We start from the raw sequence: 19,654 nt of genomic DNA on the forward strand, positions 1-19,654 counted from the left end.
ATAATTCAGTATTTTGTTCGACTGGAATTGATTTTTTAAAACATCACAGTATTAGATAGTGCCATCTAAGATGTGTATGTGTCAAGGGTGACATGCCACATTTTAGGTGACACACCAGTGTTCACCAACACCCAAGAATAACTATTCTCGAAAGCCCGCCTTGTTCCTGTGCAGTTTGCAGAGGCTTGCAAAGGATCTTTCTCAAAACCTGCTTCAAGAAAGAAGGCTTCGTGTGACCGGAGCAACCTCAGGTAGGCTGCAGGGCCCTGTCAATAGGAAGAGAACCCCACCTGAAGGTAAGTGATCTTGGGGAGTGCTAGACCACCGGGGCAATTGTACCACTCCCCAGGGCTTGCACGCTTGGGGAATAAGGTGAGGTAGCCTTTTTGAGTGGAAGTGGTAGAACGTGGGCTGAAGTTGAAGCCCAGATGCTGCTGTTCAGGGTGGCCTGGATGTGTGGATGTGTGTGATGGGGGGGGAAAGAGGATAGAGAATTTTCTATTTCTTACTCGGGGTCTGTGGGTGACATGCCAGCAGAGTCAGCTTAGGCATTTTCTGAACTTTTGCCTCACCAAGCCCAAAAGGTTCTCCATCGCTGATCCTGTCAATAGAATCCAAACCTGTCAGACCTAGTGAGATGGGCAAAACTGATCAAAGAGAGATGGTTCTGCAAATAATCTGGCCCCAGGCCATTAAGGGTTCTATAAGGGTTCTACAACACTTTTAATTGAACATTATGGCCAGAAGGAGCCAGGGCACCTTGCCAAGCTATGATGGAGGGTAAATTGAGCTGTAAACAATTTCCCTACATCACCCCAGTTGCAGCGTCAGAATAATATTTAAAAGCAGCCGTACATAAAGCGCATTGCAGCAGTCTACTTTGAGGGGACCGAGATGTGGCTGAGCAATGCTCCCAAACAAAGAAAAAGGTGCAGTTGGTGCGCAAAGTGGATTTGTGCAAAAGCACTCCTGGTCCTGGTTGACACCTAGAGTTGTGAGCGCAAGATATCCTTTCCTCCATGCTCTGTTACGCCCTGGTCCTACCTGGTGCAGTGCAATCCATTGAGAACTAAAGGAAGTTCTCATCTAGGAAGGCCCAAAACACAGTATAAAGGGTTAAGTCGAAAACATTTTTTCCCTTGGATCCCTCCACAGCAAAAGTATTCCAAAAATATAACTGGGTCAGCCTGGGATAGAGACTTAAAACTGAGTGTCATCTGCATCTGGTATTCATTCTATTTAAAAATCAGTCAGGGGGGAAAAAAAGGAATAAAAAGCTTGAATGTACACCGGATTGATATACATAAGCATTAGAAGATTAAGTAAAAATATTCAAAGTAACATTTAGTATTAATAAATCAAGATTAAAAATTACAATAATTTCTACCTCATCTAAAAAGCTCCCTGTATATAGCAAGTCAAATGCAAACTTAAATGTTAAAAACTTAACGTTTGAAGAAATCCAAATGTTGGCTGCTGTATAGGGCCATATGTGGAAGTGTAATCCAAGAATAGCTTCCACATAGAACTGAATTCCGTATCTGATTTGTTTTTCAAATATAAGGCTACTTTTAACTTTCATGCAGTCTCCCACAACTTAAATTTGTTATTCTACAGAGGGATTGTATGATGTAATTACCAATGAAAGGCAAAAAAATCCTGGGAGCTGTTGTTACTGTGTACAAAATAGTAATAGTATAGCACTTAGTATACTGCTTCATAGTGCTTTTACAGCACCGTCTAAGCAATTTGCAAAATCAGTATATCGCCCCCAACAATCTGGATCCTCATTTTACCAACCTCAGAAAGATGGAAGGCTGAGTCAAACTTGAGCCTGGTGAAATTTGAATTCTAGCAGTGAGCAGTGAGTTAGCCTCAATACTGTATTCCAGTGGTTCCCAAACTTGGCAACTTTAAGACTTGTGGACTTCAACTCCCAGAATTCTCCAGCCAGCTCTGTTTCTGGGAATTGAAGTCCACAAGTCTTAAAGTTGCCAAGTTTGGGAACCACTGCTGTATTCTAATCACTGTCCCACCATGGCTCGAGAAAAACAGCTTGTTGTGGTAACATTTAGTAATGTTTTAACTGAAAAATAGAAGGTTGGAAAATAAATTTAATTTTTAAAATCTGTTTCATTTTATAATCATTTGCCAAAATTGGGGGGCTTTACACCATTGCCACAAAATGTTAAAAAAGTGATCCAACCCTATTACTGTATTTCCCAATGTTTAGAGAAGAAATGGTTTATTTTTGCAATCAGTATTAGGCTGATATAAGTAAAACATATTAGTTTCTTTTAGTGTGATATTAACTAAGTGTAACATTTTCCCTTCCATTTCATTTTTTCCATCTTAATATTTCCCTTTATACATTTCTAAGTCTGAAAATAGTTATTCATAAAGAAATCTTTTTTTTTTGTTAAGTAAATCCCCCGGTATCCGATTTTTTAGCAATAATATTAAACCCTGTTGCAGATACTGCTTTTTTATACCATCATTTTGGTCTAGTGATTAAGGCACCAGGCTAGAAAACAGGAAACTCTGAGTTCTAATCCAGCCTTAGGCACGAAAAATCCGGCTGGGTGACTTTGGGCCAATCAGTCTCCGCCCAACTTACCTCACAGGGTGGTTGTTGTGGACAAAATAGAAGGAGTATTAAGTATGTTTGTTGCCTTCAGCTATTTATGAAAATAATAAAGGCTGGATTAAAAAATCTAATTCTATATTCCAAGCCATACTGCTCTGTATATTCCATTACCAGTTCTCGAGTGGTTTGGATGTGTATATGTTACTACAACATCATTGGCATATAATTTTCATTTATATTAATGACTTGCTAATTTGCTTCCTATCATATCTTCTTTGCAAACAGTTCTCGTCCCCATAAAAACAAAACAGGGAAGAAGACGGCATTCTTTTATTTCGTTCCTTCCTAGCAGGGAAATTTGCTTTCATGCCAAACTTGTCAGTCAGAATCTTGGTGGTTGATTGAAATGATCTTCTGTCCCAGCCTAAGGTATCATCTAAGTGACTTCTACTTGAAAAAACAGGAACACAGCCTGGGAATCCTCTCGATCTTCTGCTCTTGGATCCTCAGGCTGGTGTAGTATGAAGGAAAACTTTTCCCCCCCTCTACAGATGATCTATCAATTACATCCTTTCTCTGAAAAAAATTAATCTGGCTACTACGGTATTGCTCATTTTCTAGTTTTTTCCCAATTGGACAACTGAAGGAAGTTAAAAAATGATTATGGTCTAGAATTAATTATGGTCTAGAATTATGGTCTAGAATTTATTAAGCAAATGTATATAGCCACACGTAGATGATGCTGCACAGCTTATAAGAACAACAGGATTGTGGGTGGGTGGGTGTTAGCTGTGCCTCGTGGTGAATGATGTTCTGTATAGAAGGGGCCACCACTCAGAAGACTGTGGCAGTCTTGGGTTTCTGCTGGGTATGTCCTGACAGGAGCATATGACTCCTGTTTGGAAAAGTTTCAAGTTAAATTCCATGTATATTCCTAAACAGCTTGGAACTTGTCTGTATATGAATATGCTTCTACTTTCATAAGCTGAGAATCCTGATCGTCTTTGAAGAGTTTTTTGCAGATACAAAAGGTGAAGACTTCTCCATGGTGCCACCAGCTGTTTCCAGTTCTGACTGCTCCCTTTCCTGCCAAAGCCCCATCTCTATATTCAACCATTCTTATCATTTGCTTTAGTCTGGCTTCTACAGTATCATGTTTGAAGCTGTACCTCCTTGTGTTTCAAAGCATTGTAGTTTAGAGATTTAGGTTGCATTTTGATTTAAAAAATAAAAGCCATGTTTCTGGAATTCTGTTGAATGTTTTTGTTCTCTCTTGCTAAGTTTGCTGGGAACAGGCAGATTAGACCATGTTTCCCAACTTTGGCAACTTGAAGATGTCCGGACTTCAACTCCCAGAATTCCCCAGCCAGCGAATGCTGGCTGGGGAATTCTGGGAGTTGAAGTCCGGACATCTTCAAGTTGCCAAAGTTGGGAAACACTGGATTAGACATATGATAAGTGGCAGTGCTGCTTATTGTGGATGCAGTATGGTTTCCTCCCTTCAGTGCTAATGTAAATTAATATGTAAATAACAATAAAAAGGATTTGTGCCTGGATTACTTTTGGTAGACAACTGATGGTACCTCATTGCGTATTTTAATTTTATTGCCCAGGGGAAAAAAAGACATGGCCAAAGAGAAGAAATGTACACTTTTGGGAACAAAACAAGCTGCTTTTTTTTTAGTAAAACCCAGTTTTATGAGGGCCCTGTACAATTGACACCTGTGGTATAAGGAAATTCAAATAATGCAGCTTACTTAGCTTCTAGATGCAGACTTCAGCAGGAGCCACCCGAGCGTGGCTTCTCAGAGCAGTATGGCACCCCGATCACGCGCTCTGGGGATCAAAAAAAAAAAAAAAGACAGCGAAGACCCCTGGCCTGAACACCCCCCCCCCCTGTCAAAACTAGCTACCGTTTCGGTTGGTGCATGGCTTGGTGTGAGGGTCATGTGACTGAGTGTGAGTGACATCAAGTTGGCCACACCCAGTGTTACATTTGATTTGATTTGTCTTGTATGCCGCCCACTCCCGAAGGACTCCGGGCGGCTCACAATAGACAAGGGAAAGGGGGAAAACTAGACAAAGACAACACTTTAAAAACAAAACCGCAACATTCACAATTTCTGTGGGGCTGGATATTTCACAGCCCCCCCCCCCCCCCACCGGCCAGCTGGAGCAGCCAGGACTTGATCATGGGCGCACCACGGTTCGCCCATATAACACCAATCCTCCGTGAGCTGCGCTGGCTACCTGTTGATCGTCGGGTGTCACTTCAAGGTCTTACTTACCACCTATAAAGCGCTCCATGGTAGTGGATCTGACTATTGAGAGACCGCCTCCTGCCAATCACCTCCCTGCGTCCCATCAGATCGCACAGAGTAGGCCTCCTCCGAATTCCATCCGCCAGTCAGTGCCGACTGGCGACTACGCGGAGGAGAGCCTTCTCGGTTGCTGCTCCGACATTATGGAACAACCTCCCGTGGAGATCCGTACCCTCACCACAGTCCAGGCCTTCCGCACAGCCCTTAAGAACTGGCTATCCCGTCAGGCCTGGGGATAGGATTACTCTCACCCCGCCCGAATGTTGAGTGAATGTTGTGTTTTATGATCAATTTTCTTTTAATCACGATTCCTTTCTTTTAAGTCTTGTCTTGCACTCCCTTCCCTTCACTGTTGTAAGCCGCCCTGAGTCCCCTCAGGGAAAAGGGCGGCATATAAATTTCCAATAAAATCTAAATCTAAAATCTGGTGGCTTTGCGGAAGGCCGGGAGGGTAGTAAGGGTCCGGATCTCCACGGGGAGCTCGTTCCAGAGGGCTGGAGCAGCCACAGAGAAGGCTCTCCCCCGGGGAGTCGCCAGCCGACATTGGCTGGCAGATGGAATCCGGAGGAGACCTAACCTGTGAGATCTAATCGGTCTGAGGGAGGTAATCGGCAGGAGGCGGTCTGCCCATCTAGCCCGCCCACCGAACCAGTAGTAAATTTTTTTTGAAACCCACCCCTGGTGTGAGGTGAGTTGGGCCGAGAGTGAGTTGGGCTCATACCTGGGATGGGATTCGATTTCTCAGTATCCTAGTTTCTAACCTGATGCTTTAAATCGGTAGACCCAACTATCGTAAATTATCATTTCTATCATCTTCTGAGCATAATTCCCACAGGTGTAGCGTCAGTGAATACTATTTTGCACAAATACAGCATCCAAATCATGTCTGCATTTTGGCTGTAGACCCATGGGACAAAAAAAGAATGACCAACTGCCTTGTGGCCTGGTTTATTTCCACTGTCCAGAGGTCATTTATTAAATGTATATACTGCCCAGCTACCTGTTGGCAGTACTCTAGAAATTTCAACAGTAAATTATCTTGATTATTGTTGGGCCATTTACCAAATAGCAATTCTTGTAAGGGGGAGGGGGGAGAATCCGACTTTTAAGGCACAAAACTGTTGATCGCTTCTATTGTCTTTGCAAAATACTGCTGCTTAAGGATCTATATCAGTGTTTCTCAACCTTGGCCACTTGAAGATGTCTGGACTTCAACTCCCAGAATCCCCCAGCCAGCATTCGCTGGCTGGGGAATTCTGGGAGTTGAAGTCCGGACATCTTCAAGTGGCCAAGGTTGAGAAACACTGTCCTAGTATCTCAAAATTAGCCAAAAATACAATCACTAGCGACTGCGTGACTGACTTAGCAACCGTTTCAAGTTGCAACAGCACTGGAAAAAGGGACTTATGACTGTTTTTCACACTTAACGACTGTTGCAGCATCCCCATAGTGATCCAAATTCGGATGCTTGGCAACTGGCTCTTACTTATGACGGTCTCCGTGTCCCAGAGTCACGCGATCCCCTTTTTGCGACCTGACCAACGAAGTCCATGGGGGAAGCCGGATTCACTTAACAACCATGTGACTTACTTAAGAGCTGCAACTACTGGCTTATATCTAATCCTCCTAGTACAGTGTTTCTCAACCTTGGCCACTTGAAGATGTCCAGACTTCAACTCCCAGAATTCCCCAGCAAAGCAAAGGAGCCTGGGAATCCATAGGACAGTGCTTCTCAACCTTGACAACTTGAAGATGTCCGGACTTCAACTCCCAGAATCCCCCCAGCCAGCATTCGCTGGCTGGGGAATTCTGGGAGTTGAAGTCCAGACATCTTCAAGTTGCCAAGGTTGAGAGAAACACTGATCTATGGAGACGACCCTTCCTATCTAGAACTGGAAGCACCGCTGGGAAAAGAGGCTGTCAGGAAACTCCCAAGCTCTGCATAAACAGCACGGCCAAGACCCTCAAATGCACCGCAGCGCCTGTGTAAGGAGGCGGGCTGGGCGGTCGTTCAGGCTGGGGGCGCCCCAGGAGGCTCCCCTTGGAATCAAGGCTTTCCCTCGGAGGACCACAGAAAGTCGTGGGGAAAGAGCTGAAAATGCCCAAATTGTTGCTTTTAGTGCCAATGGGGGGATTTGCACGGGGAGGGATTTGCAGAGGAAGAGAAACCAGGGCCGGACTCAAGAGCGGACGCGGCGGTCGCTGCAGCGGAGCCCAGCTGTGCAAAGGAGAGCAATGAGCCGGGTCACGTGGCCTCCGAGGAATGCCAGGCATGCGCGGACGGGGGCGGGAGGGAAGGAGCCGCAGCGGCGGCGGCGGCGGCGGCTCTGCAAAAGGGGGGAGGAGCCGCTGGAGTGGCAGCCGCGAGAGCCAACCGGAAGGCGCGATCCCTCCCGGGCTCCCTCCAATCAAGCGCCAGGTCCCGGCGACATCCTCGCGGGGGACCCTGCGGGCGGCGTCTGCGGGGGGGGGGAGACGCCGCCCGGGTTCGCGTCTCGGAGGGGACCTCAGCGCCGGTGAAGCCCCAGGAGCGCAGCGCAGCGCAGCGGTGTCCACCAGGCTGCAAAAGGTGACCAAAGCGATGCAGGACAGGCTTGGCTTTTTTGGGGGGGGGGTTGAGCGCATCCTCGAAAGGCGGAGGATTCGGCGCAAGCGGGGCGCAGAGACGGGGCTTCTGCGGAGGAGAAAGTGGAGGCGCGCGTGGGGCTCCCGAGTGGGGGAGCTTGGACTGCTCCGTGCATTCCCCCTCCGCCCACCCTTTGCAGGCAGATGCTGCAGGAGCGCAGGGAGTGGGGCGCAGGCGGAGGCGGGGGGGGGAAGTTTGACTAGTTGTTCCCCCTGGGGAGCCCCTCCGAGTATGTCCCTCCCACCGCGGGGACGTGGGACGTGTGTGCATGTGTGCAACGCCTTGGATCCAGCGAAGGGATGGTGTCACGGTGCAAAAATTCGCCTGCAAAGGCAGGAGCTGCGGATGCCAGAACTCTTTAAAGGCGTTTTCTGTGCAAGGGTTTTGCTCAGCGAGAGACTTGGGGAAAGGGAGGATCTCCTTAAAAAAAAAAAGGGAAACATGCAGGGAGAAGGGAGGCGTTTTTCATTTCCCCAACATAAACGCTTCATGTGTTGTCCTTTAATACATGCACCTAATTAAATCCGTGGGACTGAGTTATTTCTGCTCAGCATTTCTCTCTCTCTCTCTCTCTCTCTCTGCCTGTGCACCGGGGATGGTGTTGCTCCAGGGCTGGGCATGTTTTAAGAATAAAACAATGTTAACTGCATGGAACTGAGTTCTGGACCAGCTGTGCCAGGAGGACACTCTCTAGGCCAGTGTTTCTCAACCTTGGCAACTTGAAGAGGTCCGGACTTCAACTCCCAGAATTCCCCAGCCAGCGAATGCTGGCTGGGGATTCTGGGAGTTGAAGTCCGGACATCTTCAAGTTGCCAAGGTTGAGAAACACTGCTCTAGGCATTTCTTTCTTTATAATGTTGGTGTCTGCGGCTGCCTCCTTGGGGCCAGCAGTGCAGCTTTTCAGTGTGTAAAAGTTTCTCTGGGAATGTGGCGGCGATGCCAAGTGTGCATCCTGATTCCTCCTTAATCCTACCAAGCGCCTATTGCAAAAGAGGGAGGAGGCTCGCTTAAGGGTGCGGCAAAAGTGATGGAATCTGCACAAGACAACGTAGAGTTGATTACATGCAGAAAAGGGCCTGTTCTCTTGACCACTTTTATTCCCTTGCCCAACTGTGGACTTCTTAGTAGATGCTGTGTGGGGCTACAGAGATGCTTTCTTGGCTTCTGTAGCCAGAGTGGGTCCCCCCCCCCCTCCCCCCCCAGCAAATAATCACCTTACATAGAAATGATTGGGATGCAGAAGTTAGATGGCTGATTGACAGGTGTGGCTATCTGAGCCGGTGCTTCACAGGGTAGTTGTGGAAATAAAGGGAAATTTCCAGATAACTCGTTCTTGAGCTCTGGAAGAAGAGGTGTGATAGAGAACTTACCAATCAGTAACATTCTATACAGAAAATTCATTTAAGATGATCCCTGCCTACCTCAGAATTACAGAAAAAAAACCCACTTTGCTGCCATTATTGAATTATCAGCAAATCTAGACCATTCCTGCTATTTCAAAGTTGGAATTTCTTTAAAAAAAAAATTATATTGGAGAAAATAAGTTACTAACAACTTGAGACTTTGCCCATGGCAACTTGAAGTCATTTCTTGTGGTTGAATCAACCAGTCTATCTGTTTACCCATGGAATGTCCCTTAATATCTGTGCTTTATTTTGGAGGTAATTCACTTTCTAATGCTAGAAAGTGAAAATAATATGTCATCAAGGGGCTGGCTAATAAATTGCTTAAATAAATTAAATGTATGCACCTGCCAGATTTATCTTCTGGAGACTTTGAGAATCAAAAGAATGGGTGAGCAGAGACCACTGTTTTCCTTTACAGTTTCCCCATCTATAAGATACGTATGAGAAGCAATGTTAAGGATTATGGCACAAAATGAGAATGCTGGAGAATTATTTGAAAGAGGGACCTAAAAAGCCACAGTTAATACTTTCAAGTCTTGTTCTCTTAAGAGAACAATGGGAGCAGTTAGGTGGAACGCAGAAGGAAGCTTGCAGTGTTAAATGAAGCCTCTGCATTGTTATTTTTGAACTAGAGAAGGAAGAAAGTATTAATCTTATGGATATTACTTATAATAAATATACTAAATATATGTATTCATGTACTATTTAAGTCAGTTGAAAAGAATGCCAGTTTTAGTTAAGTGTTCATCCTTGAACCAACCAACACTTTGAAATGTGGCTGTGGGCATAATTCTTACTTGAAGTCTCCAGCTTAGAGAGACTGGGAGAAATTTTATTGTTTTAGATGACTTGTCAACAGCTGAATTGAGAGAGATTTTACAATTAATGAATTGTTGGTCTTGTGTGCTTAGAATTCTGGTTGGCTGAGAAGATTGGAAAGGGTGGTGATTCTGTATGAAAGAACTCTTGACTTCAAATGAATGATTTGTGTTTTGTGGCTCAGTCCTAGCTTTTCCCATGTGTTCAAATCTTGGAAAAGCCATTTGCCTTATCCTCAACAGCTTTCTAGTAATGTAATGATTATTTATGATTAATTGCATTCTGCCATAACTACAGTAGTTATCACCTTTGGCTAACATGAAAAGATTCTGAAAATGTGAGAAGGAATGTTCAGAGGATGTTACTTTAGACTGTAGACACTTTACTCAGGAATAATTGATTATTGACCTTGAAAGTATAAGATGCATCACTTTGAAGAAAGCTCAACATGCTGAATTATAGAAGATATGTTTATCTTTTATTTGAAATATTAATGTAAGATAAGTGAACATTATTTTTGAAATAGGTTGTTTGAAGCTGGGAAAAGTGTAATGTAATCTAAAAAATAACTGTTGTAAGATACTGCATGGAGTAAAATGTGGTATGCTTATCATGCTATTCCAATATTTCATAATTCACAGAACACAAAAATTATATTACAGATGAACAGAGAACCAGCCTATGTATATTTAATAACTTAAAAAATATTATTTCCAATATTATATGGCTTTATGAAAGCTCTTCTTGAGTGCCACAGTTGCAGAAAGGTGAACTTTAAATATTTTGGATAAAATATTTAGAAGCATTTTTTTTCAGATCAGCTCATCTTGTATGTATATCCACTTGACAGAATTTTAGGAACTGGAATACTTTGTTAAAATACCGTATCTGGCAATTCACTGTGTATTTCAACATTCAAATGAATTAGGAAATTCCCAGAATATTTATATAATGAACGCTTGAGAAAAAGAAAAGCAGCCTTTGTAGAGAAACTATCAATGGAGAGATATTTTTTTTCATTCATGCAGAATCCTAAGTTTTCTTTTTTTAAAAAAAATCCATCTGAGCAGAATTGCATTTGGTACCAGCAATGAAGGAAAAACCTCTTTAGTCACACATGGCTCATTAAGTGAGCCAGATTTCCATTTTATATTGTAGATTGGAGCAAGATCATTCAAAAAGATCCAACTTTAAATGAATAAGTGACTCGGTGCACTAAAATTTATGATCTAGTATAATGTATTGGTGGAAGATAAGAGTTTGGGGCTGTCACAAGGATTAGTATTAGAAAGACAGGACAATTGTTTTGGAGGATTTTAAATGGCCTTAAGGCCCCCGGAATAACTATAGGCTCCATTGTGAAGCTACAGAAAGGATGATTGTAGATTGTAAGAGAAAGGTAAAGATGAGATTTGCATACTGCATTAACTCAAATTGTTTTAACTCCCATTTATTGAATGTATACAATTAGCTGACTTACTCACCACATTTCAAATGTTTGGCCACCAAATGAGAAGAGAGAACTCCTTGGAAAAGACCCTGATGTTGGGAAATTAAAGCAAAAGGAGAAAGGGAAGGCAGAGGACGATATGGTTAGGAAGGTCATTGACACAATGAACATGAATTGAGCAACTCCTGGAGAGGGGAGGACAGGAGGGCCTGATGTGCTGTGGTCTATGAGTTGGACACACTTAGTGACTGAACAACAACACATTAAACCAAAAAAGAAGCTAGCCAGATTAGGGCTTAATGTGGAGGATGAATCCAAAATTTAGCAAGTGCATATAGAGAACTAAGATTTGGCATTTGGCAACAAATTCTGAGATTGAATTCTAAAGTTGTTGCAATTTGTAGCTGGCTGATGTGGATTTTTGTATACGAGGAGGCTGTAAAGTAGAGAAGCTTTACTAAATAAAACCGGTTTGTGAGAGTTTATATAAAGTGAAGATTCTGAACAATGTGGGTCTTAGGTGTGTAAGTGATTTGGATATTTTTAATTCACCGACCCCAAATGGTAGGGAATTCTAGGTCTTATAGTCCAACAATCTCATGCTGTTGATCACATCACCAAATGAGAAAATGTGTCATGTAGGTCAGGGGTCCATGATCCAGCACCAGTCCACAGCATGCTACAAACTGGTCTGCGCAAACGGTTCCATCACAAAACTGCGTTCGACTAAACCGCGCTCGACGAAACCGCGTAGCTGACGTCATCAACAGGGCGACAACAGCGCGGAGACAGAAGCACGCTGTAAACGCGAAACCTAAAATTAACCCCTAAACCTAACCCCCCTAAACCTAATCCTAAACCTAACCCTAAACCTAACCCTTAACCTAACCCTAACCTAACCCTTAACCTAACCCTAAAGCTAACCCTAAAGCTAACCCTTACCTTAACTTGAATCGGCTTGCTTTCAAAGCGCTATTTAAAGCGTCCTTCTTTCTCCGCGCTTGCTGTTGTCGCCCTGTTGATGACGTCAGCGACATGGTTTAATCAGGCGCGGCTTAATCGAGCGTGGTTTTGTCATGCCATGGCGCAAACACGTGAAGCCCCATTCATGGGGTGGGGGCATGCACATGAAACAAGACTCCCTCTGGTCCATGGAAAAACCTCTCTTCATGGAACCGGTTCCTGGTGCCCAAAAGTTTTGGAGCCACTGATATAGGTTAGGTTTGCCTTGCTGTAAATCCCCTGGATAAAATAAATGAATGGGACAGGTTTAAAAATTATTATATTATTATAATTTGCTAAGGGATTAACAAATTAAAATCTATTAACTATTAAAATCTGTTGAGGGAAGGCATCTTCTAAACATTTAGGATTACAGCTCTTATAACTCCTGATGACTACTTTCCCTAATGGTTGAAACTTTTCAAGATGAAATATCAAACGTTTTGCAAAGAAAATGGCAAGCAGGCAATCAAACTACTTACAGCAATCTTGTAACATAGCTTCTTTTTAAAAGAAAAAAAGATGTATATTTATATTGCACAAAAATTATTTCCAGGATTAGATCAGTACAGTATGATGAGTTATACTGGGACCAAATTCACAGCTTAAATAGGCAGAAAATTATGTAAGAGCTAATATCATGAATAGGCTAAACTTTTTTTTTCCTTGCTAGGAAAAAGTGCAGGCAATTTGATTTGAATCAGGACCCTTATTGTTATAAGGAAAAGTTTAACATAATGGTCCATACTGCAGTTCCAGATAGGGTGATTTATAAATAACTACCACTTATCATTTCTTGCCAACCCAATAGTTTCAGCATTTAAGTCAGTGTTTTTCAACCTTGGCGTCTTTAAGTCCTGTGGACTTCAACTCCCAGAATCCCCCAGCCAGCTGTGCTGGCTGGGGAATTCTGGGAGTTGAAGTCCACAGGACTTAAAGACGCCAAGGTTGAAAAACACTGATTTAAGTACAATTAATATTGTTTGTAGTTCAGATGGGGCATCTATAGGCTGAAGCCCGGTAGTCAGTGGTCCAAGATGCCGAAACCTAGAGGGCGCTAGAACTCCCCCCCCACCCGCCGCTTCTTCTAAATCTTTTTAAAAATGCAAATCGTGGGAGATGACACCATCAGACACCATCAGCAGCCCAAGAACGCCAGACACTCTTGAGGTTTTGGGCAATAAGCCAATGTCATGTGTAGTTTTCAATTAGTGCAGTTAATAAATCTCATGAGATAGTCACATTATTTGAATTCATACTATTCGAAGTGATATTTCTATGGAAAATATGGTAACTGGTTCCAACTCAGAAACAGGTTTATTCAGAAACAGGAAATGAAAATTTTAGACAAATTACTTATGTATATTAATCAAATATAAAGGCTATAAAATACCCTCACAATTCAAAATCATGGTTTACAATGTATCAGATTAGTTATAGAAAGCAAAATAAATAATATATATATATATAGACCAGGGGAGCCTTTGCCCAGGTTCGTCTGGTGCACCAATTGCGGCCCTACTTGGATTGGGAGGCACTTCAAACGGTTACTCATGCCCTTGTCACCTCAAGGCCGGATTATTGCAACACGCTCTACATGGGGCTACCCTTGAAAAGCGTTTGGAGAATGCAGCTAGTCCAGAATGTGGCCGCGTGAGCGATATTGGGTGCACCGAGGTACACCCACATTATACCTGTCCTCCGCGAGCTGCACTGGCTACCTATTGGTCTCCGGACGCAATTCAAGGTGTTGGTTATTACCTTTAAAGCCCTACATGGCTTAGGGCCAGCGTACCTTCGAGACCGCCTACTGCCACATACCTCCCAGCGACCAGTAAGATCCCACAGATTGGGCCTCCTTCAGACGCCGTCAGCCAGACAGTGTCGGCTGGCGGGCCCCCGGAGGAGAGAGCCTTCTCTGTGGCTGCTCCGACTCTCTGGAATCAGCTACCCCCAGAGATCCGGACCATACCCACTCTCATGGCCTTCAGGGAAGCTGTAAAAACCTGGCTGTTCCGGCAGGCCTGGGGCTGTTGACCTCACTGTTGACGTCCAGCCCCGATTAGAATGAACGTATGAGATGTTGCTATTTTAAACCGGGGTTTTTTTGGTTATGTGTTCGTTATGTGTCTTTTTTTTTCTTTCTCTTTTTTGTAAGCCGCCTGGAGTCCTTCGGGATTGGGCGGCATATAAATTCTATTTACTTACTTACTTACTTACTTACTTACTTACTTACTTACCTATCTATCTATCTATCTATCTATCTATCTATCTATCTATCATCTATCTATCTATCTATTTATAAATAAATAAATAAATAAATAAATAAATAAATAAATAAATAAAAGATTCAGGTATTCCAACATCTTGTCCTATTAGTAGCCTTGACCTTGTTCATGCAATTCAATCACATCGAATTGTGGTGTTAATGTAATGCTGAGCCTTTTCTTTTTCAAAACTTGTACTGACATTCTGTTTTCTCTATTTTGCACACACAAAGATTGGCAGCTCTTAAAACCACAGTTGCAAATGCATACATGCTAGCCTTAACTGTGTACAAGCTTTACCCTTGAACTTGGGGTTGCATTAAATGCAATCTGGTATCAATTTACAATCTGTCCTAAATTGAACATCACTTCATTCAAACTATCTGTGTTTGTAATTGGTAAGAAAGACTATGCTGGAAGATGTATGAAATGTAATGAAATGAGAAACAAAACATACATAAAAACACATATTAAACCATTGTTGCGGTGGTTTGGAAAATCTGTAAAAAAACAACAACAACACTGTCTTGTTAGAACTAACAAAAAGTGAATAAACTGGAAAGTGCAACTTCAGATATGCAAGGACATTAAATTAATACATTGTGATTCGCCTGATAGTCCTGATTCAAATTTAGGGAATAATAATTCTAATGAACAACTAATCCTTTAGTCCATGGGTGGATAAGCAGCTAACTCACACAAGCAGCACAGAAGTTCTATGTTTAGAAAAATCTGTTTCAGTTGTTACAAAGCTTGTATTTTATCTGACAAATCTTTGCATATACTACTATGGTAACTTTCAAGGTTAAGAATTTGTCCTGCTTACTCTTCCCTATTGTGGATGGGGAATAGTTGAATTATAATATAAAAAATAGCTTAGCATTGTTCTCCAGAAGTTTAAAATGTTTTCCCCCCTTGTTTAAATGGTTATAATAACCATAAAACACAAGGATTTTTTTTTATAGTCTGCAATGTTATTTAGGAATATTCATGGCAATTAGCATATTGAGGATCATTTGACATAAAGTACCTCTTTTTATTCTAAATTATGTAGAGAAAATGTGTTAACTAGTATCTATAAAATAATTGAATTAAAATTCTGTACTTTGTTACCTCAACAGTACATATCAGTTTGTAAGAGTGGTATTTAAGTTTATACATTTGCAGAAACATAACAAATTAACTGTTATTTAAAATCTGTTTTCCGTGTTATGGAGAAAATAATAAAATTTATCCTTCGAGCTTACTTTGAACTTAGTTCAGTTTGTAATAATATTCCACAATCAAAATATGCTTAAGAGAAAACTAATACAGTTGCAAGAAAAAGTATGTGAACCCCTTGGGATTACGTGGAGTTTTGCATGAATTGGTCATAAAATGTGCTCTGAACTTCATCTAAGTCACAACAATAGAAAAACACAGTCTGCTGAACATCATACGACACAAACATTAGATGTTGCCATGGTTTAATTGAACATAACATGTAAACATTCACAGTGCAGGGAGGAAAAAGTATGTGAACCGTTGGACTTAATAACTGGTTGACCCTCTTTTGGCAGCAATAACCTCAACCAAATAGCAATAGCAGTTAGACTTAGGGCTTTCAGCCCTCTCTAAGCGGTTTACAGAGTCAGCATATCGCCCCCAACAACAACAATCCGTGTCCTCATTTCACCCACCTCGGAAGGATGGAAGGTTGAGTCAACCTTGAGCCAGTGAGATTTGAACAGCCGAACTGCAGAACTGCAGTCAGCTGAAGTAGCCTGCAGTGCTGGATTTAACCACTGCGCCACCTCGACTCTGTGTTTCTCAAACGTTTCCTGTAGTTGCAGATCTGACCTGCACAACGATCTGGAGCAATTTTGGACCACTCCTCTTCACAAAACTGTTTCAGTGCAGCAATATTCTTGGGATGTCTGGTGTGAATCGCTCTCTTAAGGTCATGCCACAGCATTTCAATCGGGTTGAAGTCAGGACTCTGACTGGGTCACTCCAGAAGGCGCATTCTGTGCCGTTGAAGCCATTTTTTTTGTTGAATTACTTGTATTTAGGTATTTTAGGTATTTATTAATATTTGTATGCCGCCCTTTTCCCTGGGGGACTCAGGGCGGCTCACAATTCAGAAGGAGGGGGAGACAAACCAAGTTACATATAGGACAGTACTTCGTTAAAAAACACAACATTCATACTATTCGGGTACGGTGAGGTCTTTAGCCCCAGGCCTGTCGGGACAGCCAGGTTTTGAGGGCTATGCGGAAGGTCTGGAGGGTGGTGAGGGTTCGAATCTCCACGGGGAGATCGTTCCATAGGGTCGGAGCTGCCACAGAGAAGGCTCTCCTCCGCGTGGTTGCCAGTCGACATTGACTGGCTGATGGAACTCAGAGGAGGCCTAACCTGTGGGATCTAATTGATTGAGTGGAGGTATGCTTTGGTCATTGTCCTGTTGCATCACCCATCCTCTGCAGAGTTTCAGTTGGCGGACAGATGGTCTTACATTTTCCTGCAAAATGTCTTGATAAACCCTGGAATTCATTGTCCCATCAATGACAACAATCCGTCCAGGCCCTGAGGCAGCAAAGCAGCCCCAAACCATGATGCTCCCTCCACTATGTTTTACAGTGGGGATGAGGTTTTGATGTTGGTGTGCTGTGCCTTTTTTTCTCCACACATAGTGTTGTGTGTTTTTCCCAAAAAACTCAATTTTGGTTTCATCTGTCCACAGTATATTTTGCCAGTAGTGCTATGGAACATCCAGGTGCTCTTTTGCAAACTTCAAACGTGCTGCAATATTTTTTTTGGACAGCAATGGCTTCCTCCGTGGTGTCCTCCCATGTACTCCATTCTTGTTTAATGTTTTCCTTATTGTAGATGTGTCAACAAAAATGTTAGCATGTGCCAGAGATTTCTGTAGGTCTTTAGCTGACACTCTAGGATTCTTCTTTACCTCATGAAGCATTCTGCACTGTGCTCTTGCAGTCATTTTTACAGGACGACAACGCCTAGGGAGAGTAGCAACAGTGCTAAACTTTCTCCATTTGTAGACAGTCTGTCTTACCGTAGACACATGAAGATCAAGGCTTTTGGAGATACTTTTGTAACCCTTTCCAGCTTCATGCAAGTCAACAATTCTTGATCGTAGGTCTTCTGAGAGCTCTTTTCTGTGAGGCATGGTTCACATCAGACAGTGCTTCTTGAAACCAGTAAACCCAAAACAGGTGTGTGTTTTTAAAGGGCAGGACAGCTGTCAGCAACACATCCAATATCATCACACTGATTGGAGTCAAGGTTGGCTCACTCCTGGTTCCAATTAGCTCTTGGAGATGTCATTAGGCTAGGGGTTCACATACTTTTTCCTCCCTGCACTGTGAATGTTTACATGTTATGTTCAATAAAACCATGGCAACATCTAAAGTTTGTGTAGTATTATTTTCAGCAGACTGTGTTTTTCTATTGTTGTGACTTAGATGAAGTTCAGAGCACATTTTATGACCAATTCATGCAAAACTCCACGTAATCCCAAGGGGTTCACATACTTTTTCTTGCAACTGTATATTAAAAGAATCAAATTATTCATAGGTTTGTCTCAAATGACACCAAGCTATATGTGATAATAAAAACACAGGAAGTTATTGATGCTGGCTTTTCTTTCTTAAAATAATAAGATAAGGAATAGAAAAGTGGAACATAAATAATGGAATCACAATCTATGATATAGGAAATTAATTGCTAAATTGCACACATCGAAAATAGCAATAGTCATGTCTTTGAGATTACTTGATTGCATCCATGTTATTATAGACAGCCCAGTATTTGTAAGATGGATATCACAACATTGAAAACCACTGAAACATATTTTGCTTAGAATATTCTTGTGTGATTCAAAACAAGTTCCTTTTTTTTTCAAGCTCTGGAATATTTAATTAAAATTTCCACTGTGGGTGTCAGTTCTGCAACCCCTTAGTAAAGATTGAATTTCATAAGGTAATTATCCAACAAACAGTGGCCTGTTTTGCTTTGATTCACATTGAGGCAAACACCCCAAACACAAAAATAGGCCCATGACATAATTAGATCAGAGTTTTAGTATATTAAATTTAGGGTATTTCTTTCACATAACGAAATGCTTGAATTTATGATTTCAACCCATTTTACTATTATGTTTATTCACCGCCCACATCAGTGTCATGAATTCCTTAGGCTTCCCAACCTATGAGAGAGACACGAAAACTGATGGAAAAAGTCTTACATGTCGTGGCCTGTTCTGAGGCTGTATCGTGCAACGTGGTTCCTTTGCATTTTAACATGAGGATGTGTCAGTTTCCCAATAGGATTTTAGTAAAGCAAAAAATCTGAAGCCAGCGAGAAATTTTGGCACAGTCCTAGCAAAAAGCCGCTAATTTCATAAGCAAATTGGAGAGAAGTACTGGCAGGGTGCCTCTTCCTTATAAACTACTGGCAGGGCTAATGTGCTGTGAAAAAGCATGGAAATGCAGAACAGCCAAGCTATATGCACAGTCCTCACAACTTATGACCACAATTGAGCCCAAAACCTCTGTTGCTAAATGAGACAGCTGTTAAGTGAACTTTGGCCCATTTTACGACCTTTCTTGCCAAAGTAAGAGCTGAGGTGGCGCAGTGGGTCGGGTGCAGTACTGCAGGCCACTTCAGCTGACTGCTATCTGCAGTTCGGCGGTTCAAATCTCACCGGCTCAAGGTTGACTCAGCCTTCCATCCTTCCGAGGTGGGTGAAATGAGGACCCGGATTGTTGTTGGGGGCGATATGCTGACTCTGTAAACCGCTTAGAGAGGGCTGGAAGCCCTATGAAGCGGTATATAAGTCGAACTGCTATTGCTATTGCTAGTTGTTAGGTGAATGACTGCATTTGTTAAATTAGTAACATGATTGTTAAGTGAATCTGGCTTCCCCATTGATTTGGCTTATTAGAAGGTTGCAAAATGTGATCATATAATGACCTTGGGATGCTTCAGCCGTCATAAATATGAGCCAGTTGCCAACTGTCCATATTTTGACTATGTGACCATGGGGATGCTGCAACAGTCATAAGTCTGAAAAACTGCCACAAGTCACTTTTTTTGGTGTTGTCAACCGCTGTAACAACGGTTACTAAATGAACTGTTGTAAGTTGAGCACTATCTGTGCTTTAGGTCTGGTTTC

The 19,654-nt window shown here is 42.3% G+C and overlaps 1 protein-coding gene across 1 annotated transcript in view; it reads left to right on the forward strand.

Moving 5' to 3' along the window:
* The first annotated feature begins 7,363 nt into the window (after window positions 1-7,363).
* ARHGEF10 (Rho guanine nucleotide exchange factor 10) overlaps window positions 7,364-19,654 on the forward strand; it is a 112,301-nt gene continuing 100,010 nt past the window's right edge. Inside the window, exon 1 of the mRNA XM_032217148.1 lies at window positions 7,364-7,477. The gene's annotated coding sequence lies outside the window, so the exon portion shown is untranslated. The remainder of the gene's footprint in view (window positions 7,478-19,654) is intronic.

The sequence above is a fragment of the Thamnophis elegans genome, chromosome 4, assembly GCF_009769535.1.
Source record: "Thamnophis elegans isolate rThaEle1 chromosome 4, rThaEle1.pri, whole genome shotgun sequence".
NCBI classification, from domain to species: domain Eukaryota; kingdom Metazoa; phylum Chordata; class Lepidosauria; order Squamata; family Colubridae; genus Thamnophis; species Thamnophis elegans.